The sequence below is a fragment of the Sebastes fasciatus genome, chromosome 10 (genome assembly GCF_043250625.1).
Source record: "Sebastes fasciatus isolate fSebFas1 chromosome 10, fSebFas1.pri, whole genome shotgun sequence".
Taxonomy (NCBI): domain Eukaryota; kingdom Metazoa; phylum Chordata; class Actinopteri; order Perciformes; family Sebastidae; genus Sebastes; species Sebastes fasciatus.
Window position 1 is genome coordinate 24,640,094 of NC_133804.1, and position 14,365 is coordinate 24,654,458.

The 14,365-nt window shown below is 39.7% G+C and overlaps 1 protein-coding gene across 1 annotated transcript in view; it reads right to left on the bottom strand.

The window, feature by feature from the left end:
- Positions 1-9,807: 9,807 nt before the first annotated feature.
- Positions 9,808-14,365, bottom strand: part of fgfbp1a (fibroblast growth factor binding protein 1a) — a 303,976-nt gene continuing 299,418 nt past the window's right edge. The window contains exon 2 of the transcript XR_012595627.1: positions 9,808-9,820. The gene's annotated coding sequence lies outside the window, so the exon portion shown is untranslated. The remainder of the gene's footprint in view (positions 9,821-14,365) is intronic.

The following is a 14,365-nucleotide window of genomic DNA, read 5'->3' on the forward strand; positions in this document are numbered from 1 at the left end:
AGCATTGAATGTTAAATCATTCAGAAGGGTTTTGGCCTTTGACATGATCATCCCATTGATGCAGCTGGTATTCATTAGCCGTTGTTATGGTGGTTTTAGAGTAAAACGGAAAGCTTGAAACTGCAGATATGCTGCCGTCTTAATTTGGAGTAACTTTACTTTTACTTCCTATCTATATGCTGAAGGTTTTTATAGAGGGGTTTGTTCATATATCATTCATACCCTGATTTATACAACATTTTATTCCTAAAACATGGCGGAAATAGATCTTTTATGGCTGTTGACAGTATTTTCTGATGCACAATAGTATGAAATGATACAGATAAGCAAAATTCTCTCTGTAAAAACCTTTGACTATTATGTCAACAAAATTAAACAAGAAGTTTGAACCTGGCTTTATCCAATGTTCAGATTTCTGTCCTGGACATATATGCAAATTAGCACATATTTAATATATTATATTTATTATCACCATCATATTTAAGATAATGCCTCATTTGCATATTTAAACAAATAAAAAAAAAAACATTTGTCTTAATGTAAGTAATCAACTGGGGAAGTTTCATGGTGATATCTATGAGTTATTTTTACCCTCACCTGTAGTGTCTCCCCTTAAGGATGTAATGATCAAATGTCCACATACTTTTAGCCATGTAGTTTATCTTTCTTTTAATGCATAACACATATCTGTTGCATGAGAATAAAAACTTAATGAGTTGATTTTCATGTCAGTTTTTTTCCTTGACAACAGAAACTGTGAGTCTATAAAATACATGTAAATATTGCTGAGAAGTAGATGGAAAAATCTCTACTACTACTACTACTATTTGAGATACATGACATTCTTTTTCAGTGCACTTTAACATCGTGTAAATAACGTTAGAAACCCTCACGTGTTGCACATGGTGTTTTTATTCTGCCGTTTCTTGCGATTGGCTCGCTTGGCTCGAATCAGGAAGTGCTCCACATGTGTAAAAGAAACACGTCAGATCCAAGTTAATCGATGGCTCATTCTCTGACATGATGGCTTGTTACGCGGGCTATCAGTGTGATATTTCCATGATTGGCATCGTTAGCTGCTTCACAAGCGTGTCCCCTTCCTCATTAATGTCAACAGCATCATTTGTGCACTCGCAAGCCCGGTGACTGATTTGTGTATGTGAGAGCGTGTTGTGTGTGTTACGTGTGGGCCCGTGAACACATAACTGTCGGTACGTATGTCTGCGTGTGTGCATGTGTGGGATAGATAATATCCGTGTTCACTGATCCGAGAGAGACTTGGAGGTCAGTTTCCTCAGGAAGATATCTCGCCCTCGTGTGTTCACCTCTCAGCTGTCAGCTGTCATGAAGAAGTGAATGTCAGATAACTGGTCAGTTCACTCGATAGAGCAGCCAGAGGCACGTTTATACTCACATACGGTATTGATAAAGAAGAGAAACCTGTGCAACCCTGTTTAAGGCCAGGTTTAAAGACAAAATGTCTATTTACCCGTTCATTTTCCATAACATAACATATACAGTATGTATTTAACCTTTCCTTCCAAAATGCTTGTTTTCAGTGTTTTTCAGTTCAGGCATAAATATAAATTTCAACCAATAATCCTACCGTATTTCAAAAAATCCATCCCTACATTGTATAAGGCATACTAGCCCAGTATCCTTGGAATTGTATCCATACAGGCCAATGCAAGAGGTGAAATACTGTAGTATGGATGGCTTTGTTGTAGCACATCTGACATTTATGAAGAAGACGGGAGTTCTCATCCTGTCCCAAACCTGCTTTCCCAAACCTTGAAGGCGGGTTAGGCAGTTTTTCCAATCCATAATAACCTTTCAGCATATTGTAATTTAAGTGGTACCCCAGGGTTTGGCAGTTCCACACAGTAACCTGTTGTCATTCATTTCAAACGTCATTCCGTTCGTGATCTTGATGCTGTTTTATAGCAGCAATTCTATGAGAACTACCGTCCTGTTTTATTTGCAAACTTGTGGGCCTTTAAAGCCCTTTGAGATGACATGCTGTGATTCGAGGCTCTAACGAACTACAATATCGGCAAAGCGTTTCAAAGATGGATAGAAAATGTTGCTCTTTAACCATCTACTAGCCGTAGACGTGAGCCTTTTGGCTGCAGTTAGCAGAAGGCTACACTATTAGAGAGATGGAGAGAAAATTGCAAATAGTTTAGCCTTCTGCAGGGCCATAGTCATGAGCTAGCATGCATCCCAGTTATTTATTGATTTGGAAGAACATCATTTCTAGTATTTTTTTTAAATGCCCCTGTTGTGTGATGTCCCTGGAAATACTCTACATCATAACAGAAACAAGACAGCATCAGAATGTCCTTGGGTGAATCAATACAACAAATATTAGATGTTGCACCAAAAGGAGAAAGAGAACAGCACACATGGAGGAAAGCTATTAGATATTAATGTGCCTCGATAAACTAAAAGGTTTTGTACTTCTTTACTGGCAATAAGCCAACTCTTCTTAACAAGTCTAATTGATGAGTGTGTTCTGTATAACTACAAGGCCATCATAAAACAGAATAAGCAGCATTAAGTGAAACCTTCATGTCTTATAGCCTAAATCTCCAACAACTATTGCTACTATACTATTAATTTTACAGGGTATTTTCAAGCTGCAAACTCTCATTAGAAATGTGTTTTCATTTGTTGAAAATCAACTGCAGCACTTTCTAACAAAGAGACAACTGCATGGCCGAACAAAGCCAAAAGGATTGAGAGTAAACGTACAGAAGGAGTTCACTGCAAAATGTGTGACTGGTTTCATCATTATGTTATTCAAGTAAAAACAAGCTTTAAATCTAAGAGAACTTCATTTGCTTCAGTGTATTTTAACTTCAAGGTGACATTGTCTTTAAAAAAAAAAGACATACAGTATAATTTAATTAAAAAATACCCTTGAACTGTCCGATTAATGTAGAAACAAGGGAATTTCATTGTGTTGCACAATGTTTCATACTCGTTCACTTACGTTTAGCTCATGGCTTTTTCTTAACTGATTGTAGTCGTTGCGAGTGCTGAAATTATTTTATTGAATTATTTTATTTACTTTTATTCTTTATTCTTTCTTATTACTGTAAAGCTCTTTGTAACGTCATTTGTTCTACAAAGAGTAAGGTTTTTAAGACCCTGCACTATAGACTAAATGGCTCGGTTTGTAGTGCAGACCTCTTGTCATCTCAAAAGCCACCACATTTTCCAGTTGAGGAGATTTCAAAGGCTCTGTACCGAGCTCCTGCCTCTCCAGTGGAACCACCTGTCCACCCGGACCAAATCCCTCAGCCTCAAAGCTCACCGTCGGGGGCTTCGTCACCCGGCGAGCCATTTCACATTCGATTGGCTCAACTGACGCTAACAAAGCTGCAGCGATGACAGACTTGTTAAGTTCATTTCAGTCATCGCAGTCATAAATGGTTTTTAATAGAGCGAGCATTAGAATATGGTCGGAGGACTTAAACCGGAGGAGTGGGGGCTCAGAGGAATCCCAGTGATCTTTACCAGTCATGTCATAAAGCCGATAATGTTAACGGCCCCTGTGGTTCGGGAGAAGTGAGGGGATGAGGAAGGTTAAGCAGATAGGAAGACTGAAGGTACTGATGCTAAATCAATTGCATCAATGTGTTCACACAGCAATAATTAATATAAAGTGGATAGAGCAACAATATCATCTTTATAAAGAATTATGAACCAAATAATACCAGTCTTCAGTACGTGGATTCATTAAATTATTCCTTTAACTGACACTGTAGTTACAGACAACCTGTGCATCATAGCATCAGCTAGTTTATCCTTGCAATAAAAGCTTTTTAATTGAACCCAAGTTTTAATTGTTTACATCGTTACTTCCTGTCTGTTTTTGTGCAGGCCACCGTAGTTGTCCTACAAGCTTAGCACAAGGGAGAAATTTAAGTTGGTTGCAATCCGCAACCTCACTGCTAGATGCGGCCAAATCCTACACACTACACCTCTAAATTAAATTTGATGACTGTGGTGCAGATGGAGAGAAATAGCGCCACCACATGGCCATCTATAAAGCGTTTATGTTTTTCCTCATAACTTTTTGGCAATGAGGTGTAGATGCAGTGATTTCTTGGATTAGTTCAAGGCAAATCTGTCAGTACAGGTTACAAACACTTCTGCTTACAATTTTTCTGCAACGTATCCTCATACAATGGTTCGTGTGATATCATATCTTATTCGTCATTTTTCTTGCATTCTCCTACAAATCTCCAGCAACAGAAGTCAATTTCCACTTGTTACATGCATACAGTCTTTTCAATATAAACTTTCGTCTTCACAGGAAACAACTTGGTTAGGTTTTGGCAACAAAACTACTTAGTTAAGATCGTGGTTTGGGTTAAAATAACTCCGGAAGTGGCATTACATAAGTACGGAAGTTACGTGACAAATAAATCAACATTGACTTTGGTTTGACACGGGGTACAAACACCGGACTCCTGGGCGAAAGGTCGGTGATTTTTGAAACAGCCTGCCATATTACATTTTTTACAAAACAGCTTTTTCTTCACACCAACTATCTTTTTATACAAATCTTCACCAAACACACCACAACAAATATTTGGATGATTGAAGAAAAAAAAAACGTTTTTTTTATGTACTGCATATTTTTCTTGTAATTGCTTGCCAAATTATTGTAGTTGTGACTGTGTCACTGAAATCCATCCTTGTATAAAGTATATTAGTAGTGCTGGACAGAATTTCAGTTTACTTTTAAAATCACCATGATCATCTTTCTCTATTTGTGTTTTGATCCACGCCTGAATCTAGATACAGATAAAAACTTCCTAAACAGTTTCTGTTTATTGAAATAACACATTTAAACCATGCATGCTTTCGTGGAGGAATGCACTGTCTGAGTGCTTCAGCAATTTACTGTATGTAATTAAATTGTTAAGAAATGCCGACGAAAGAAATCTGGGAGTGGAAGCGCTGATGTGAAATCATATTTCCACTGAAGCAATAATTCTTGACATCCTCATATCTTTCAAGTCTTGCTGTAGTGTTTCTGCTCTCAGAGAGGACGTATCCATCAAACAGTCGCAGCAGCTCTGTGACGTCTTCCTGTGGATCTTCTGTTAATGAGATTCTGACAGAGGTGCTCTTTTCTGTCCGTGCCATCTCCGTCATTGTTGTTCTGTTTATTAGTCGCTCAGCAGCACCTCGGGGCTCGCTGTGTTTATTGATTGGTTGATTGGTTTGTTTACGTTTAAACACTTTTTTTTCCTCCCGTGCATGCTGCTCAGGGAAATCATAGTAAGCACTGTTCGGTTGTACAGAACCCTGCAGAAGGGAAATACAATGTGCACTCGTGCACCAGGCGGAGATGTCAAAATCAATGGAGTTTCATTCCCTCCAATCATTCAACCCCTACCCTCCATATTTTCCACTCCAGCACCTAAAAAAAGTGCCCGCATTTTAGTTACTGCGAGAAATGTACAATGCTTCACAAAAGGCACCACTTCCTGTTTACGAGGATTTTTCCAGGGGGATATGTTTTCTATCAGAAAGTGTTTAGAACAGAAAGTCTTTTTATGAACTGGACGCAGGATGACTCACCATCATGTTGTTAGTCAGTGACACAGAGCAGGAAACACTGCAGCTAACATTATCTTTCCTCGAGTATCGTCTGTCAGATGCTACTTAAGCCCATAGACCGGGTCATCCTCTGGAACATTTACTGTTTATTTGGCTGTGCACTCCTGCAGAACTGAGCCCTGTTGGGAACAAAAGGTCACCTGACGCATGCGAAGCCAGTGTTTTGTGTATTCCAGCTCTAGCATGTCCACCTCTCTGTGGTTTTATCCCCCCAGCACTCTCTTTCAGGCCCCTGGAGACTGGAAACACATCCCCGGAGCACAAACTGTGGATGTTATGAGTTTGCTTAGCTCTCCTGCCTATAGGCTTACCTTTCCTTGAAGTTTCTCTCTTTCTCATTTAGCTGGTATTTTCACTTGTGTTGCCAATGGTTCCCCCCTTCTGCGATGTAATTTTTGTTAAACAAGTCTTTCAAAGTCAAGAAAAAGAAAACGGTGGGCTATGCCTGAATGGTTGATTCCCGCTAATCCCTTGACTGAGCTGCCCCCTCCTATGGAGTCAATGTATAGTCGTGCATGCACAGGTTCTCCACCGTAAGGTCACATTTGTTTGGCTGGCTGGATCACCACCACAGAGGACTAATCCTGCAGAATTAGTCCATTCAGCAACCACCTCTTGACCAGGAGGCATTGGCCATTAAAATGGTTACCAAAGGAATGCCTGAGTCCTTTACAAAGGATTTTTTTTTCTCTCTCCACAAGGTAAAGGTAACCCACAGAGTGAGTTACAGTTCCTTCAACTCAGTTTGAAGCCCCATGTAGCAGATTTCATTCTGCACATTGATTGTGCTTATTAAACATTTAGAGAGCCTAATTGGAGCTTGTGCAGGCTACATCCGCTCTGCTGTGATCATGAAAAAAAGGGCGCAGCTGAGTAAGCTTTGATTTTAGTTTGTAGAGCAGACTTATCAGTGGCTAACTAGTGGCGATCTTGCTTTGTGTGATCCAGAACAGTGAAACTACAAAAGCTGACAGCTTGAAACACGCGTTAGGAGCTTGTCTGTACTCAACACAAAGAAATACAACGTGCTCTGGCACCAGAACATATCCTTTCTTTCTTTTCCATGATACATGTTATCAAGATGCCACATTAGATTACTCCTCTTTTTCAAATTGAGACCCGATTCAAGCACGAGCTATCTCCCCCCGTTGAGTGGTCTTGACAGAAGCAATTTCCTAGTTCTAATCGAAAGATTTCTTCATTGGTACAATCTGCTAAATACCAGAGCGGGCGCACAGCAGCGCCAGATGTGTCCCAGCGTCCCCAGAAACACTCGAGCTTATTTGTGTTGGGAGATTTGCAAAGAAGCATGGAGAATACGTGCCAAATTTTAATTTTAAGTTCTGAATGTGTGGATGCTTTCATGTTGAAAATTATTCTGTTCCCTCATGCTGGATTACCTCTGCTGCAAAATTACTATCACACATACAAAACCTGACGTCTACTCGTACATTTCTGGCAATAAAGTAATGATTAATGATTCTGAATAAAGTTAATGCTGCACTGATAAAAGCAACAGTGCCTCCCACTTCCATATATACCAAGGCTATGCACCACATATCTGGACAAGCTCCCAGAAACCTGCAGCTCTGCTTCAAGTCTCAGTGGCAAACGGAAACGTCTCTGATATAAAACAACTGCCTTTTATTAGCATTGCAGTGCACTGTGACTGCACTGTTATTTTCAGTGTCCCATTTTATCTGTTTTATTAAATATTAGCTTATTTTTATTGTCTTTTATATTTTACTCTTAAATTTCATTCTTCTTTTTACATTGTCTTTTTATAATGTATTTTCGTAATGCCTTTAATGTCATACAATATATAATATAATTTAGGTAGATAGTACAAGACAGTAATGTTCTGGTCTGTTTTGCACTAAATTGAGGCGGTGCATCAATCAAACTCTCTACAGACATATTTACAATTTCAATACTTCAAATAGCTGCAGTCGTTATCTGAGCTGTTTGAAATCATTATCTGATATTTTTCAGCCTCATATCCCCAGTTTGTGTCTGTAGCTGACGTTTTCTGTCATCTCTCTACTTTCAACTATCAAAGGAACAGTGTGAAGGATTTGGGGGCATCTAGCAGCGAGGTTGCAGATTGCAACAAACTGAAACTTCTCCTGTGTGCCAAGCGGGTAGGAGAACTACGGTGGCCGATGCGAAAACGTGAATGTCCCTCTCTAGAACCAGAGTTTGGTTTGTCCGTTCTGGGCTACTGTAGAAACATGACGGCCGGTTCCATATGCAGATATAAACGGCTCATAAGGTAACAAAAACACAATTCTTATTTTCAGGTGATTATACACTAAAGAATACATACTTATTAATATTCAATTTCTGCCAATAGATCCCCCTAAATGTTACACATAAAAAAGATGTGCGACAGTAAGATGACATTGTTTGCCAGTTCCTTCCAAAATAATTCTGACCATAACAACAATTCTGACCTTAACTTTGTTAAGGTTATAGCCTAAAAAGTTGGTTAAGGGAAGAGAATCTTCATGGTTACAACAAGAAACAAAGTTTTTTTTTTTTACTGTTGGTAGAAATCGGCAATCAAACAGTGGTCTTCCGTGTCAAACTCACATGCCTTTGCAGACCCATCCACCCTGGCCTCCTCTTTACAGTATGTGGGCTTTGAACAATGTCATGCTTCTTCCACCTTTGCCCCAGACAGACAAGAGTCATAATTCACACAACCCCTAGTGGTCCTTGTCAGGTAAACTTAAACATGTGGCATTTTGAGGCAGTTTTACAAATAATTGATGCTGTCGCTTTTCTTAGGAGAATAGCCCCATAGTGGTGCAGTACTGCCCTTTTAACACCATACTTACAAATCAAACACTTTTGCAGGCATGAAGGCATTTTTAAGTGTATTTCATTTTGCATTTTTACAAGCAATTGTGACACATTTTAGAGATGTAATACCCCCTAGAGGCAGCGATGTGTTTGAACTAACCTGAAATATTGCATATGACCCTTTTCTTGTCATACTATACAGTGTTTCTACTTAATGAAGCATTCAGCTATCTGCATCCTTCACATTGTGGTAACGGGGTGTTGCAGTCTGTTTGGCCCATCTGTTATTTCTGCTTGGAGTGAAAGGCAGGTGGTCAGCTGCTAATGTGCCCCAGCTTTGGACCACCATTCATCTCAGCCCACTCATTCTCCGCACGGTGATCAAAAGCAACTTGGCTGCTAAATATACAAGCTCATACATATGCATGACACGGCAAAACAGTCTCCGCTGACACCCATTAGTCGTACAGTCACACCGAGGAGGCCTATTTGGAGAATTTGCATGCGGACATTAGCAGATTAATCACGAGTGACAGTCGAGGGAAAGCTGCGGTCAGAAACCACACGGGAGCCAAGATGGACTCTGACCTACATGTACCTGGTAGATTGCTGGCCTGGTTACAGATTCAAATGATTAAAATGACCCAGTTTCCTTCTAGCTGTGTGGCATGAACAAAAAACAAAATAGTCTATTCTCTAATAAGAAAATTACATTTTTAGATAGTGAAGTGTGAAAAAGAGAGGGAGGTACCACTCCGCGTCCCTGTGATTTGAGGTTGTCTCTCTCTGCAGGCAATGTTTTACAGATATGAATATTTTACGTGTTATAAGAGGGCAATGCTTCATTCATACTGAAAACCTCACTGCAGTCAATATAGAATGTCAAATAATAAATCCTTGTAATTGATTGTATACTTCAGTGCAGAAAGCTAAAAGCTCAAAGGCTGCATTGACCATGCTGCAGGTGTTACTCGAGTGCAATTCACTATTGAGCCAATGCCATCGAGTGATGCTGTGATCAAATTTCTCATTGACTGAAGCTTCTGTTGCTTTATGCTAATGTTTGAGCACTGCTGGAGGAAAAAATAATCTCACTGGTTGGGGTGAATGCATTAGGATAGATTTAAATCGATGCTATACAGTTACAATTTTAACTGATCATTTCTTAAGCCCTTTATTTATTTGCACGTCAATATATTTTTTCAAACTGTTGTTTTTGTACATGAATATTAAACAAGGTCGATTTTTCTGAGCTTTCGCCCCGCGAAAACTGTATTATTCATTCAACCCAATTGACAAAGGCAGCGCCTATAGGCTACCACATCCACCTCCTTCCATTCTTACCTTCCACAATAAAAAGCCCTAGACAAATACACTGTGTATCTGTTTACCAGAATAGCTTACAGTAGTTTAGACTGTACAACAATTTACCTCAGACAGACTGCCAGACGCTTCTCTGGGTCTCTCTCTGGGTCTCTCTCTGGGTGCTCTCCCGGTAGTTGGTCCTCTGCCTGCACAAATCTAATTAAACCAAACCTTTTATTGTAAAACTGTTGTAAATTTGCTGGTATGAATAGTTTTGATGCGTAATATTCACAGACGAGTATTTCACATTTTCATGACATTTATTCATCATTCTCCGGTGTATAAAAGTCTTTAAATGGGTGTGTGATTTTTCAAAATAATGTTAATTTTTCGAAGAAAAAAAAAAAATCATTACACTCAAAGACAAATCACATGACGCATACCGGCCATTAATAACAAATATGTTACAAAAGCAAATATGAGTACAATTAAATAAAAATGTTTGTGCCGCTAACTGTAAAAGAAATAGTCCAATATTTTACTGAAATACAATGATGAAATAATACAAAAGTTACAAGGAGGCTTTCCTTATAACTTTTATTATAACTGGATGTGATGTTTTTAAATGTTTGAAGAGGTTACTCGTGTTGCTGCTGTGTGGCACTCTCTCACATGTTTGATGTGGAAGTGTGCGACTGTGCGCTAGGTTCTGATGTCACATTGGTTTCCACAGTTTCCATGTGACACGAGCTAGCTAAATATGTCGGGGCTGTTTTGGCACAAACCTTATACAAAAGTGGTGAAAACTTTTGCAAGTGATGCAGCCACCCATATATGTATTTTTTTTTTTTTATAATTTTATTTTCAATAGTTTTTAAAAGAATTGATACCAAATGAGTAGCTTGTGAGTATCGATCTGCCAATCCCTATTAACCAGCCTTTGGAGTTAAATTTCAGTGGACCGGCAAGTTTGACTGACAGAGATGGAACTATTTTCAATAATAATAATAATTGATTCTGAATAACCTTGATATGTCTCCATGACTGTGTTTTTATCGTTAACAAGGCTTAATGGCAGAAGCTTTCTTTTCTTTTATCTCCTCCCATTGCACAGAGCATCAGGCTAATGTTATGTGGTCATCAGGCTAATGTTACGTGCTCCATTCAGGATCATTTCTGCTTCCAAGAAATGTTCTTTATGACTGATATATCATTCTCTGCTAATCACCGCAAGAAATACTACCTTCACCTGGTTCCACTTACTGCGCACAATAACACTGAAATGCCACAGGGGGGAAAAAAACTTAAATATCTTTGAGCATGTGCAGAAGCGTGTACACAAGTACACTGTAAATACTGTGCGTTTATAGATTGTGTGTGCCACTCGGTGAGCAGCACATGCTACATCATTCATATCTACATGGCTGCCATGGAAAATAATTTATCACTGCCTATTTACAGTACAGATGGACTCTGGCTTCGGCGTCCAATTTACCTGTTGCTGGGAGAGTCCCCAAGTGAGCGAGGCTAAAATTAGAAACAGCATATCACCCAGCACCGCGGGTATCAATCACACATCTGTCTCGGACAGAGAGAGAGAAGGAGAGTGAGATAGAGGGAGAGAGTGAGGGTGACGGAGCGATGAGGGCTGTGCAGCAACTCTTAATGTCGAGCCCTGAGGCCAGATACTGGATACTGATACTGCTCTGTGTTTCTCTGTAAGGTTGTAACTCCAGAACTGCTATTATTAGGCGTCATTTTAATCCTAAAATGAGGCCATTCATGCCCTTTCATTAAGATGTCTCGCTGGCCTGTCATTGTGCACTGATAAGTATAGAGTGGATCAATGATTGTCTTTAACCAGAATTATTTTTGCTTCAATATTTTGTATATTTCCACACTGGCATGCGAGAATTGATCTAACTATGATCATCATCCTGGTTTTTAGTAGATTGTTTTAACCCCTTCTCATGCAGTTTTAAAATTTGTTTTTAGGTTGTTGAGAGCGCCTTGTCTTATCACTATACATCTTGTTTTATCCGTTCATACGTTATCTGTATATGATGTTTAGACAAAGGGAAATATTCAAACCAAAGGCTCACTGTTTTTTGTTGCTTCACAATTCCATCAAATGGAAATATTGTTTATAAGCAGGTCTTTTTGAACATTTTATACAAAAGGTATAGCATAATGAGGTCTAACGTGATGGTTCAGCTGCAATTTCAGTGGATCTCCATGACGGGGTTGAATTATGTTGCCTCGCACAGCAGCTGGATTCTCACGATATCACAAGATCACGTGAGAATCTACAGTATATGTGTCTGAACCACAGTGGTACGAACTCAGCCAATCAGTCCTGTCAGCTATGGACATGGTTTAGATGTGTGTGACGCTACACCGAGAGGCGACTGTTGGTTCCAAACAACAATGGCGGCTCCTGAAGAGGTTAGTGTAGTTGCTGCAATAGCATCAGTTATATCAGAACTGGAGAGTATTTCTTCATTGAAAGAAGAGCAAAGAACGGCACTGAAGGCTTATCTCGATGGAGAAGATGTTTTCGCTCTTCTCCTGACTGGCTTTGGTTGACATATGGTACATCAAATCGTCTGCCAAGTATTTTTTTAAAGTAAATGCCTTTTTCCAAACCATTTCCAATGACGGCTTCTCAGATGGTTCTGTGTGACAAACCGACTGGCGGGTCAGGTTATTAACTCTAAAAGATCATTCAGATTAAGAGTGAGGCAAATTACCATCTTGCTTTGTGAACGCAAATTTGATCACAGGAGTGTTTTTGCAGTCAGTCGTCTTTTGCAGTGTTTATTTGTCCTCAAACAGCCAATGTAGCTGGCACACTGACTTGTACACACTGACTTGTACACACTGGTTGGTGTGTTTGGAGTATGAAAGCTCAAAAACACATGTGGACTTCAGATTGCATTATTGATGTGTGCTTTGCTTTCAATTTTCATTAAATTTCACTTTGCATTCTGTCTGAATACGCTGAATAAGATCTGTGGCATGACAGGAGTCAAATTTACAGATATTAAAACTGATAGACTATAGAGATGTGCATTGAGTGGCCTTAGTCTATAAACATCTGCACTGGTTGCAACAACTCATATTGGACAAACACTAGTTTAATTTCCACAACACCGACTATATCTCTGTGTGACACAGTTCTCCAAATTCAACTGTATTCCCTATACATTCAACTGACCCGTTCATGTAACTACTGGCAACACAATGTAGCTGTAAAACACTGGTTGGCTTGTTATTTGTAGAAGTAAAAGTTCCTTCATGTGCAGGGAGGAATGGAAGCACAAGATGAAAACCACAGCACACTGACTTCTAGGTCTGAAAAGTCAAAGAAGTGTCAGCTCAGTCGAACAAAAGGCCTTTATTCCAGCTGTGGTATTTCAACCACACAGGCATAAACACTGGAAAATGCATAGGCCTACTAGACAAGTAAAAACATGTGAGAAAAATATATTCTAAAGCAACGTTGTTTTGGGTTTCTCCTGGAAAAGAGGCATTTCATTTCAGCCTGCCTGCAGTTAGCGATTAGGAAAAGGCCCTGACAATGTATGAAATGCAGGTGTGTTTCTTTGACACAAGTAATCCTGGGTTTTATTGGTTCTGCACTCCCCCTCAAAGGCCCATGGCCACTTGAAATTCTTTTCTGCAAAAACTCTGCAGCTTCTGAAGCCTCTTTAGCGGGGAGAAGGAGGAGCCGGGCCTCCATTTAGCCTGATTTCCTGTCTTTAAAAAGGATGAATGACCAGCTTTAGGCCATTGAGAGTGCCCTCACCTATAGCACTCCGTTTGATCTCAGCATCATGGCCGCAAACAGGTTGAAAGAGAGAGGGCCCTTAATGTCAAGGCCATTCTTAATGAGTCTCAGTGGACAGGACCAACCACAGGCCTCTAACAAAATGTAATCCCCTGCTTTAGCACAATGGCTTCCTGTATGTCTGCTTTTATTTCTCATCAGACAGCATTGCGGCCCTTTGGTTCAGGAAATATTGGATGATTTGAATATTTAAAACCTTCTTCTTAGTCTCATTATTGGATTTTATATTATTCTAGCCTTCTGGAGTTTAATTTGCCATAATCGGTTTAATGTTTATTGACAAGAGCTAATCTTAATAACCTTATTGTTTTGTTGTTATTGTTATGGCTGGTGTGAATTCATCTTCTAATGCCGCTTGCTACCGGAGCTTCAATGGGAATTAAGGCGGTATCAAAGCTTTATCAGTTTATAGTCAGCCGCCGCAGTTTGATTGACAAAATGCACAGCGATAAGCAGAGGATGGATTGAAATTACTTTTGCAGCGGCTCCATTTACGCCCTGCATGGAAAATCACAGAAAAACTCGTGCAATTTGACTAATCACGTCTCCAACGTTGTCATTTGCATATGTTAATAAAGCAATTCCAAAGCGGGGAAGAGAGAAAGACAGGGAATTAATTTGAAATCTCGAGGCTTGTGCACGGCAGCAAACATCAGATTTCAGCTCTGAGTGTTATGACGCGGCGGCGGCGTTGTCGTTAATGAGAGGCACAACAAGCGACGTCTACTTAGCGCCGGCATCGGCTTTGTGTGAGCCTCTCCTGAA